The sequence below is a fragment of the Alosa sapidissima genome, chromosome 5, assembly GCF_018492685.1.
Source record: "Alosa sapidissima isolate fAloSap1 chromosome 5, fAloSap1.pri, whole genome shotgun sequence".
Classification (NCBI taxonomy): domain Eukaryota; kingdom Metazoa; phylum Chordata; class Actinopteri; order Clupeiformes; family Clupeidae; genus Alosa; species Alosa sapidissima.
Window position 1 is genome coordinate 2,084,908 of NC_055961.1, and position 8,550 is coordinate 2,093,457.

Below are 8,550 nucleotides of genomic sequence, written 5' to 3' on the forward strand. Positions count from 1 at the left end.
CTGGTAGCCTAACTGAAATGTTCATTTTTAGTCATTTTATTTAATCCACTGTGTGGATGGTACATTTGGTTATCTTTTGAATATTTTGATATCAGGAGATGGCAAATTAAGTTGAAAAAGGTTTAGGGACTTTTATTATGACGAGTAATAATAGTTCGCCTGTAATCACGAGCCATCTTCCTTTTCGGTGATTGCTGGCTGAAGGTAAGACGTGTCTGTAATGTCTCGTGAAAATTAATTGATATGTCGGTATATTTGGTTTTGAGGTAACGTTATTTATAACAGAATAAACTCACGAAAATATTAAAATATGTTTAGCTGATATGCCTCTAGATAGCCACCTTTGTTACATTTGTTAACGTGTTCGTGTCACACTATGAACGATAAACTCAGGCAGGAACGGTAGCGGTTGTGTAAATGTGAATTCGTAACGTTAATAAATCAAAAATGTTAATCCGATTGAAGCAGGCATTGTCTTGAGAACTGGCCGTTATCTCATGAACAACGTTGTATCAAATACAGTCAAATGTTATTAGCAGCTAACGTTATTACTGGGACGATGCTTCAGCCATGCTGTAGGCTAGCGTTGTTGGATAGCAATTAACGTCAACCTTGTATTGTTTGAACTCACATCTGCTTAATAATTGAATAACCGTGTTAGAAAACGTGTTACATTATTAGTCAGTTGAGTTGGTTTTTGAGTCATCTCAGTTAGGAATGCAAGTTCACGTTGTATTGAAAATCAGAGGCAGACTAGCAGTGTTTGCAGCTAAAGGGAGAACATAACGTTAGCGAAGATGAGTTGATATTGGCTCAGCTAGACCGTTTGTGAAGGCAGGCAAGCATGTGTAATTCTTAAGAAATACAGTTATTTAATTAATCGTAAATCTTTAATTAATCTTGATATAGCCTAGATTAAATTGGTGTGGTTTGGCAGCAAGCATTCAAACGCGAGGGGGGAATGTTTCTGGCGGTAAATATATTGCTATGAGGGTAAGTTATGGCTAAAAGACTCTTGACCTGGCGTATTACGAAAGGTCACACAAGGCGACAAACAGTTTCGTTGCACGCTACCTGGTCTAAATTATTATTTTCTGGAGGTTATATGCATTTGTCAAACGCCGTATTGCACAAGAGTATTTTTGAGGGTTAAATTAAATGTATAACGTTTTTATCTCTGACAACCAATGCCATGACTATTATGAGGTGTCTTGTTTGGGTTTAGATCATGGCTTTAGATATGGGACTAGATGTATATTTTGGTGTTAACAGTCTTGAATGCAATGCCATACAGTCCTGTATGATTAGTAGTTTGGGTGTATTCAATGAAAATATGCATGTTTTATAATGAAACATATCTATGAGTTATGAGGCTGTCAGTAAATTTTGAAGGCATAGTATACAGATTTCCTCCTGGCTCAATACAGAATGTGGCAGGTCCTGCATGCCTTTTAGGTAGCGAATTTCCTAGTTTTACATGAATTTAACAATTCTGCTAGTGTTCATGTTCGCTGAATGTTTCAAGCATGTTTATGTATACATTGGAAGAGTTTATTGGTGGATTTTAAGAATGGTTACAAGCCAAACCACAAGTTTAAAGTACATATCTATCCGTCATTGTAAATGCTAAGTTTGTAACTTTCATAACCTATATATATATATATATTAAATGTTTTCCAGATTTTGGATTGCTTTTTGACCTATAGTAAAGGTAAGTGCTAAACGTTTCAGGGCTTTTATGTTGCATACTATCACATAAACAGTGCAACTTCTAGGGGAATTTAGAAACCTTTTACGCTGGATTGACAGATACATTAGTTTTATTCCTGTGTCATATGCCTTCTACTTTAGCTCAAGAATGTGCATGCCTAATTCTGGTGTAGCTGTAAATGTGTGCAACAGGTTCCATTTCATGCTACTTGTGTGTAGGCTTAATGGTATGTAACAATCCTCCAGATGTCAATTCGTTTTGCAGATTAATAATAGCTATAAAGCGACATATCACCCCTTTTGATGAATGCAGTGTGGGCTACCCTTGCACATGAAATCAGAGAAGCAAAATTGTAGGTTGTGGAGATGCTGTAGCACAAATTGATACATTTGGCACTGTTCTGTTTAAGGATGTAAGCGAAATGGTGTTACTAAGCCACCACTATTCAATGTTCATGTTCAGGAACAGCACTATCTTATCAAAACAGTGAGGTGGAACAGGTTGACACCTGAATGTTTTTTTATTTTGTTTGTTTGTTTTTAGGTTAGCATTTTGATAAATGTTAGATATGAAATATTGTACATTGAGATAGCAAAATCTAGAGTACTTCTACTGAAACTACTTGCGCGGTAGCAGAACTTGCAGGGCAGCCTAATTTGACACAGCACTGGCTCTTTGGCATTGCCACCAATGTGTCAACGACAGTTCAAGGCTGTGTGAGGTGACTCACAAGAGCAAATTACATAGTTGACAAGTGATTTGACACCTTGTTTTTCAATTATTTAAAATATTTGACCATCTGGTCAGTGTTTTGCAGACTATGTAAGTAGTAATTATTGTGTGTAGGATTTTATTGTGAAACATGTTAAACATCTGATGCTAAGCTTGATTCTTTATCTGAGAAAAGATTAGTATTTTTTGCTTTCAGTATGCTTTGCTCATGTTTTTAATTGTTGTATAGTTGAACTTTTGAATGTACTTGGTTTAAATTAAGTAGAAGAAGACTGTCTTAAGTTGAGAATTTAGAGTCCTTATGATGTAAATATGTACATTGTTATTGCCTGTTCAACCAGGCTTGTGCAAAATTCAGAATTGAATTGAGAATGACTCCTAAATTCCAATTCAATTCTTGAATTTCAATTGAACTTGAATTGAGGTCAAAAACAGGATGTAGAATTACAATTCGAATTTGAATTAAAGGAAGTAGAATTGAAATTCAAATAAATTCATATGCATAATTTAAGGGTAGTGTTTAACAATGAAGTTTCACAATATATGTCAGATATGATCGCAACAAACACACAACTTATAATTGAAAACAGTAACCAATTACATTTCCAAACTAACCTTCCCAAAACTGAATGTATGTTAGATTCAATACATTTGTCCTGTTGTGTGTTGCCATGAATTGAATTCCACTTCCTGTCATTCCAATTCAAATTCAACATCCTGTGGGGTGGGGCCAATTCAATTCTAATTAATTAATTGAATGTAGGCCAATTCTAAAATTTGGAATTGTGCACAAGCCTGCGTTCAACAGAACTGATGAAAATATTTCAGTGTAACTGTATGCGATTTCTGATGTGTTTTCTGTGTGTTTTTCAGATGGCGCCTCCTAACAAGCGGTCCAAGGCGGCCAAGAAGAGACAGGCTGACTTGAGGTCTACTGAGGTCAGGCTGTTGAGCTGAACTATCTGTCCTGATGTATTATGATTGTGTCTAATAGGAAACATGTAATGTTGAGCACATTTTATGTTTCTCCCAATTCCTATTTACAGTAGTTTGTATGTTTACTTGAAATGCCGCTTACATTTTGAATGTATTTGATTTTAATGAAGGATGTGCTGCATGTCTAATTTAAAGGAGAAATCCAGCGAGTTCTTACATAGATCTATGTTTCTCAAGGTGACCAAGTATTGTCGGTACAAAAAATGAAAACGTTTGTTTTTACCGGTAGCTGCTGGTTGTAGCAACTCGAGCTAGGAAAAACTGATTGTTTTGATTTTGTTTCATAACAACAGTACTCGGTGACCCATGAGAAACGGAGATCTATATGAAAACTCGCCATATTTCCTTTTAAGAAGTTGCTGAATATTTATGATCTAAATATATATACATTACTGTTCTGAAAGTATGTGTATATTAGTTGCTTTAATGATGAAATTATTAAAGAAGTATGATATGTTAGACTTGGTAACCTTATGATGGGTTTTATGTGTTACAGGTGCCGAGCAAGAGGTCCCCGGTGGCGCAGGTTGACTTGGTCTCCTGTGACGAGGTTGGGCGTCCTCGTAAAAAAGCCCACACACTGTCTTCGGACGCTATACAGTCTTCGGACTGCCAGTTACAATGCCAGTTACAATGCCAGTTACAATGCCAGTTACAGTCTTCGGACGCAATACAAGCAAACTCTACCAACTCTCAAACAAACTCTACCAACTCTCTGAATATGTGCCATGACTCTGTTGTAAACTCATTGTCAAGTAATGTGAAAGAAAATAATGCTACTGATTGTTCTTTGAATGAATCTGTTGACTTCCCAGAGAGATCTGTGCTGATGGGGTCCTTTCATCAAGGCGATTCACGGTTTGGAAATGTGCGCAACAAGCAGTGTGGTGCCATCAGTTTGACTGCTGTTTTGAAGTCCAAGATGAAGAACGTGTGGAGTTGGGAAACTCGAGATCTTGATGATGTTTTGATTAAGGGAACTGTTCTTTACAGGTCAATGAGTGCACAGGGTAAAATAAGAGACCAAGGAAGGGGTTACATTGCTGTGTCTGAATTGCCTAGACAATATGAAGTGTGGAATTGTGATTTCTCAATAAACTTTGCTGATTCTTACACTGGATTTATTCAGGTTGATGACTATGACGATGCTTTACGTGATGTTGCCATGCCTTTTGATGTAGCACTGCAGCGGGCGCTGTTTAGCAATGATGCTTGTTTGTTAACCATTTGTGCTAACACATGTGCTGTAGTGAATGCAGGAGCAAGGTTTGCGTTTGTTGATTCACACGCTAACAGATACATCAACCAGAAAGGTGAGAGGACAAGTTGTGTTGCATACTTCAGCTCTATACACTCCCTGGTCACATTTGTTTACGACTTTGCAAGATCTTTTGGCTTAAGTACACCAAGGTTTGAGGTAACTGGAGTCACAGTAATAACTGATGCCAATGCCCAGATGGACGATTCATCCAGCTGTTCAACGAGCTCTGCAAGTTGCCGTCGACTATACAGCGATGTAGTGAAGCCTAAAGTGTGTGAACGAGTTGTAAGTGGGTCGTCTACAGTTGCAGCTAATTTCACAAGTGGCACAGAATGTTCACAGACCATACCAGACACAAATGGTTCTAATGTAAACAGTAGACCACTCTACAGTGACGTTTTGAGACGAGCTCCCAGTAAGGGTGTTAAGCGTTTCGAAACCGCAACAGGCGATGTCATTCTTACTGATGCAGGAACGAGCGAACAGTCTTTTCAACTTTTAAAGTGTAATTTGCAGGCAACTGATGTCATTATAAGTGATGTAAGAGTTCCCAAACATGCTTTTAAACCTTTAACTCGTCAGGACCAGGATGCACTGTGCACATGTTTAGAGCTTCAAAATGGAAATGTTGATGTAGGCCTAATGGCAACAACTGATATTGATGACATGGGATGTCCCTGTAAGATAAAAAGTATAAAACCTGATGGGAATTGCTTTTACCGTAGCCTAGCCTTTAGCATTTGCCACAATGAAGACAAGCATTTGAAAATAAGACGGGCTGTCGTGCAACACCTTCAGAGAAACGGAACCAAATTTGAAACATATCTGAGGGATGAATACACATCTGTGCAGGATTATGTCACTAAATCAAGGATCTATTACTGTGGTTCATGGGCAAAAGAAATTGACATTTTTGCTGCTGCTGACTTGTTGCAAACAACTATCTTTACTTTCAATGATGGAAGATGGAATATGCACAGGCCTACAGACTCACGGACATGTAGAGAGAATTGTATCTATTTAAATCACACGGGCAGTCATTATGAAGTTGTAACATGTGTTCAACACAAAGATAAAAGACGTTGCACGGGAACATGCCAGCCTGTAAAGATTGATGACAAGTTGAGGTCAACACGAAAAAGAAAGTTGAACAATGAATCAGAAAATGTGAAAGCAAAGAAGGAGCGCCGTCGATACGATGACAGTGATTACAGAGAAAGAAAGCTTGCGTATTCTCGAAATAAATATATTTCTGACCCTGAATATAAGAAATTGAAGTGTGACTACTCTAAAATGAGATATAGGAAAATCGCTTCCTTTCAAGCAATGGTACGCAAGTATTCTAGTGTCAAATATAAGACAAACAAGACCTTTCAAAGGTATGTGCGTGATTTCTCCAAAGCCAAATATAAGACAAACAAGACATTCCAGAATCTTGTTCGTGACTACAGTCATACAAAATACAAGAAAAACATTGGATTCCAGAACAAAATTAAAGAGCATAATAAGACGAGGTATCAAGAAAACGAAAACTTCCGTGTAAATAAAATCATAAAAGTTCGTGAGAATTATTCAACATGGCAGAAGAAACAGGGAGACATTGATTTGGCTATTGATCATTTTCGTCAGGAGGTCAGCCGTGGTCCTGAATATGTATGCTCAGTATGTCACCGTTTACTTTTCAGGAAGCAGGTAGTTGAGTGTAAAAGACATCGCTATGAATGCAAAGGAGCAGAAGTGGCTGCATTGGCTAATAGATGCATAACATTGCAATATTTACATGTGTGTGATGTTGAATGTGAGCAGAAATGTCATTTGTCTGATAGTCCACCAAGCAAATTATGGATTTGCCATACATGTCATAGTAAAATACTTGGAGGAAAACTTCCCGAAGAGAGTGTTACCAACAACATGCATTTGGATGATATTCCAGCAGTCCTTAAATGTCTTAACTCTTTGGAACAACATCTCATTGCACGTCACATTCCCTTCATGAAGCTGTTGTGTTTGCCTCGAGGCCGCCAGAGAGCTTGTCATGGTCCTTGTGTCTCTGTTCCTGTTAATAACGCAAATGTGACAAATATACTCCCAAGAAATGAATGTGATGACAAGATGATAAGAGTGAAACTGAAACGCAAGTTGACATATAAAGGTCATTACGAGTACATGTATGTCCACACTGATCGTGTCAGAAATGCACTGAGGTATTTGATGGCAAACAATAAATGGTACGGTGATGTGACTATGAATGACGAATGGGTAAACTCTCTGAATGGCACTGACCAACATGAGGAAAGTACCAAACAGGAAACACCTGATAACAGTGATGATGAAAATGTTCCTGAAGAGCAAGCAGAGGAAGATGTGACTTATATCAAAGACCAGAATGGGCTTTTGTCAGATACATCATTACAACCTGTCGATCTGGGTTCAGAGATCATTGATCAGAATTTTCAGGATATACTTAATGTGGCACCAGGTGAAGGTAACAGTCCAGTGAGGTTGCTGTCCGATAAAACCAACGAGGCTAAATGTTTCCCTGTTTTGTATCCATCTGGTGGACCTACATTCCATGATGAAAGACAGTCCAAAATAACTCTGTCACGTTACCTGAATACACGCATTCTGAATGCAGATGGGCGTTTTGCACAGAACACTGACTTTATTTTTTACGCACAATACATATCAGAGGTGCATCAAGTTGTATCTGGTGTATCAGTGGCATTACGCAAAGGTGGCGGCAACTCCTCTCTGAAAGACGCATCACCAGACATTTTGTTGAACTCAGACTCATTGAGTAAAATATTGCGCAATGACGAAGGATACAAGTTCTTACGAGGTATTCGTGGCACACCTCCATACTGGATGTCAGTTCAGAAAGATTTATTTGCCATGATAAGACAACTCTCCATACCCACATTCTTTGCATCTTTTAGCTCTGCAGATTTGAGATGGCCTGAAATGCTGAGCTCTATTCTAAGAATAGAAGGTAAACAAACGTCTGTTGACGATCTTGACTGGTCTGACAAATGTGGACTCATACGTCGAAACCCTGTCACAGCAGCAAGAATGTTTGATCACCGATGGCATTGCTTTCTCCGTGATGTAATCATGTCGCCAGCAGAACCCATAGGGAAAATAAAGGACTACTTTTATCGTGTTGAATTTCAACAGCGTGGTTCTCCTCATGTCCACTGTCTTTTTTGGATTGAAAATGCTCCCAAGATTGATAGAGAGATTGATGATGAAGTGGCACATTTCATAGATACGTACATCACCTGTGAGATTCCACCAGAAACTGATGCAGAGCTTAACGAGGTTGTGAGCAGCGTACAGAGGCACAGCACAAGACACTCTAAAACTTGCCGCAAGAAAAACACAGTGTGCAGGTTTAATTTCCCACGGCCACCATCAAGCCGTACTTTTATCACAAGAGGTGGGAACTGTGAGGATTTGAATGGCAATGCTGATGACAATACAGGTGCCAGTGCCATCATGAAGAATGTGAAAACTGCGTTGACCATGCCTGACATGAATTTTGACACAACTGATGCATTTTTTGAGTCTATTGGGATAGATCAAGGTTTGTTTGAAAAGGCGTACAATATATGTTCCAAAAAGAAAAGCATTGTCCTGAAACGAAATCCTGGAGACATTTGGGTGAACCAGTACAACAAAGACTTACTCCGTGCTTGGCAAGGCAATATGGATATCCAGTATGTCACAGATGCCTTTTCTGTTGTGGTTTACATACTGTCGTACATTACAAAAGCAGAACAAGAAATGGGTTTGCTCTTACAACGTGCCCAAGATGAGTCAATGAATGGCAACCTTGATGCAAAAGCAGCAT

The 8,550-nt window shown here is 38.6% G+C and overlaps 1 long non-coding RNA gene across 1 annotated transcript; it reads left to right on the forward strand.

The window, feature by feature from the left end:
• Positions 1–169: 169 nt before the first annotated feature.
• Positions 170–4,552, forward strand: LOC121709275. Its single transcript, XR_006031888.1, has 4 exons — positions 170–204; positions 1,681–1,711; positions 3,317–3,382; positions 3,936–4,552. It is a non-coding gene; the product is annotated as an uncharacterized LOC121709275 (long non-coding RNA).
• Positions 4,553–8,550: the final 3,998 nt, after the last annotated feature.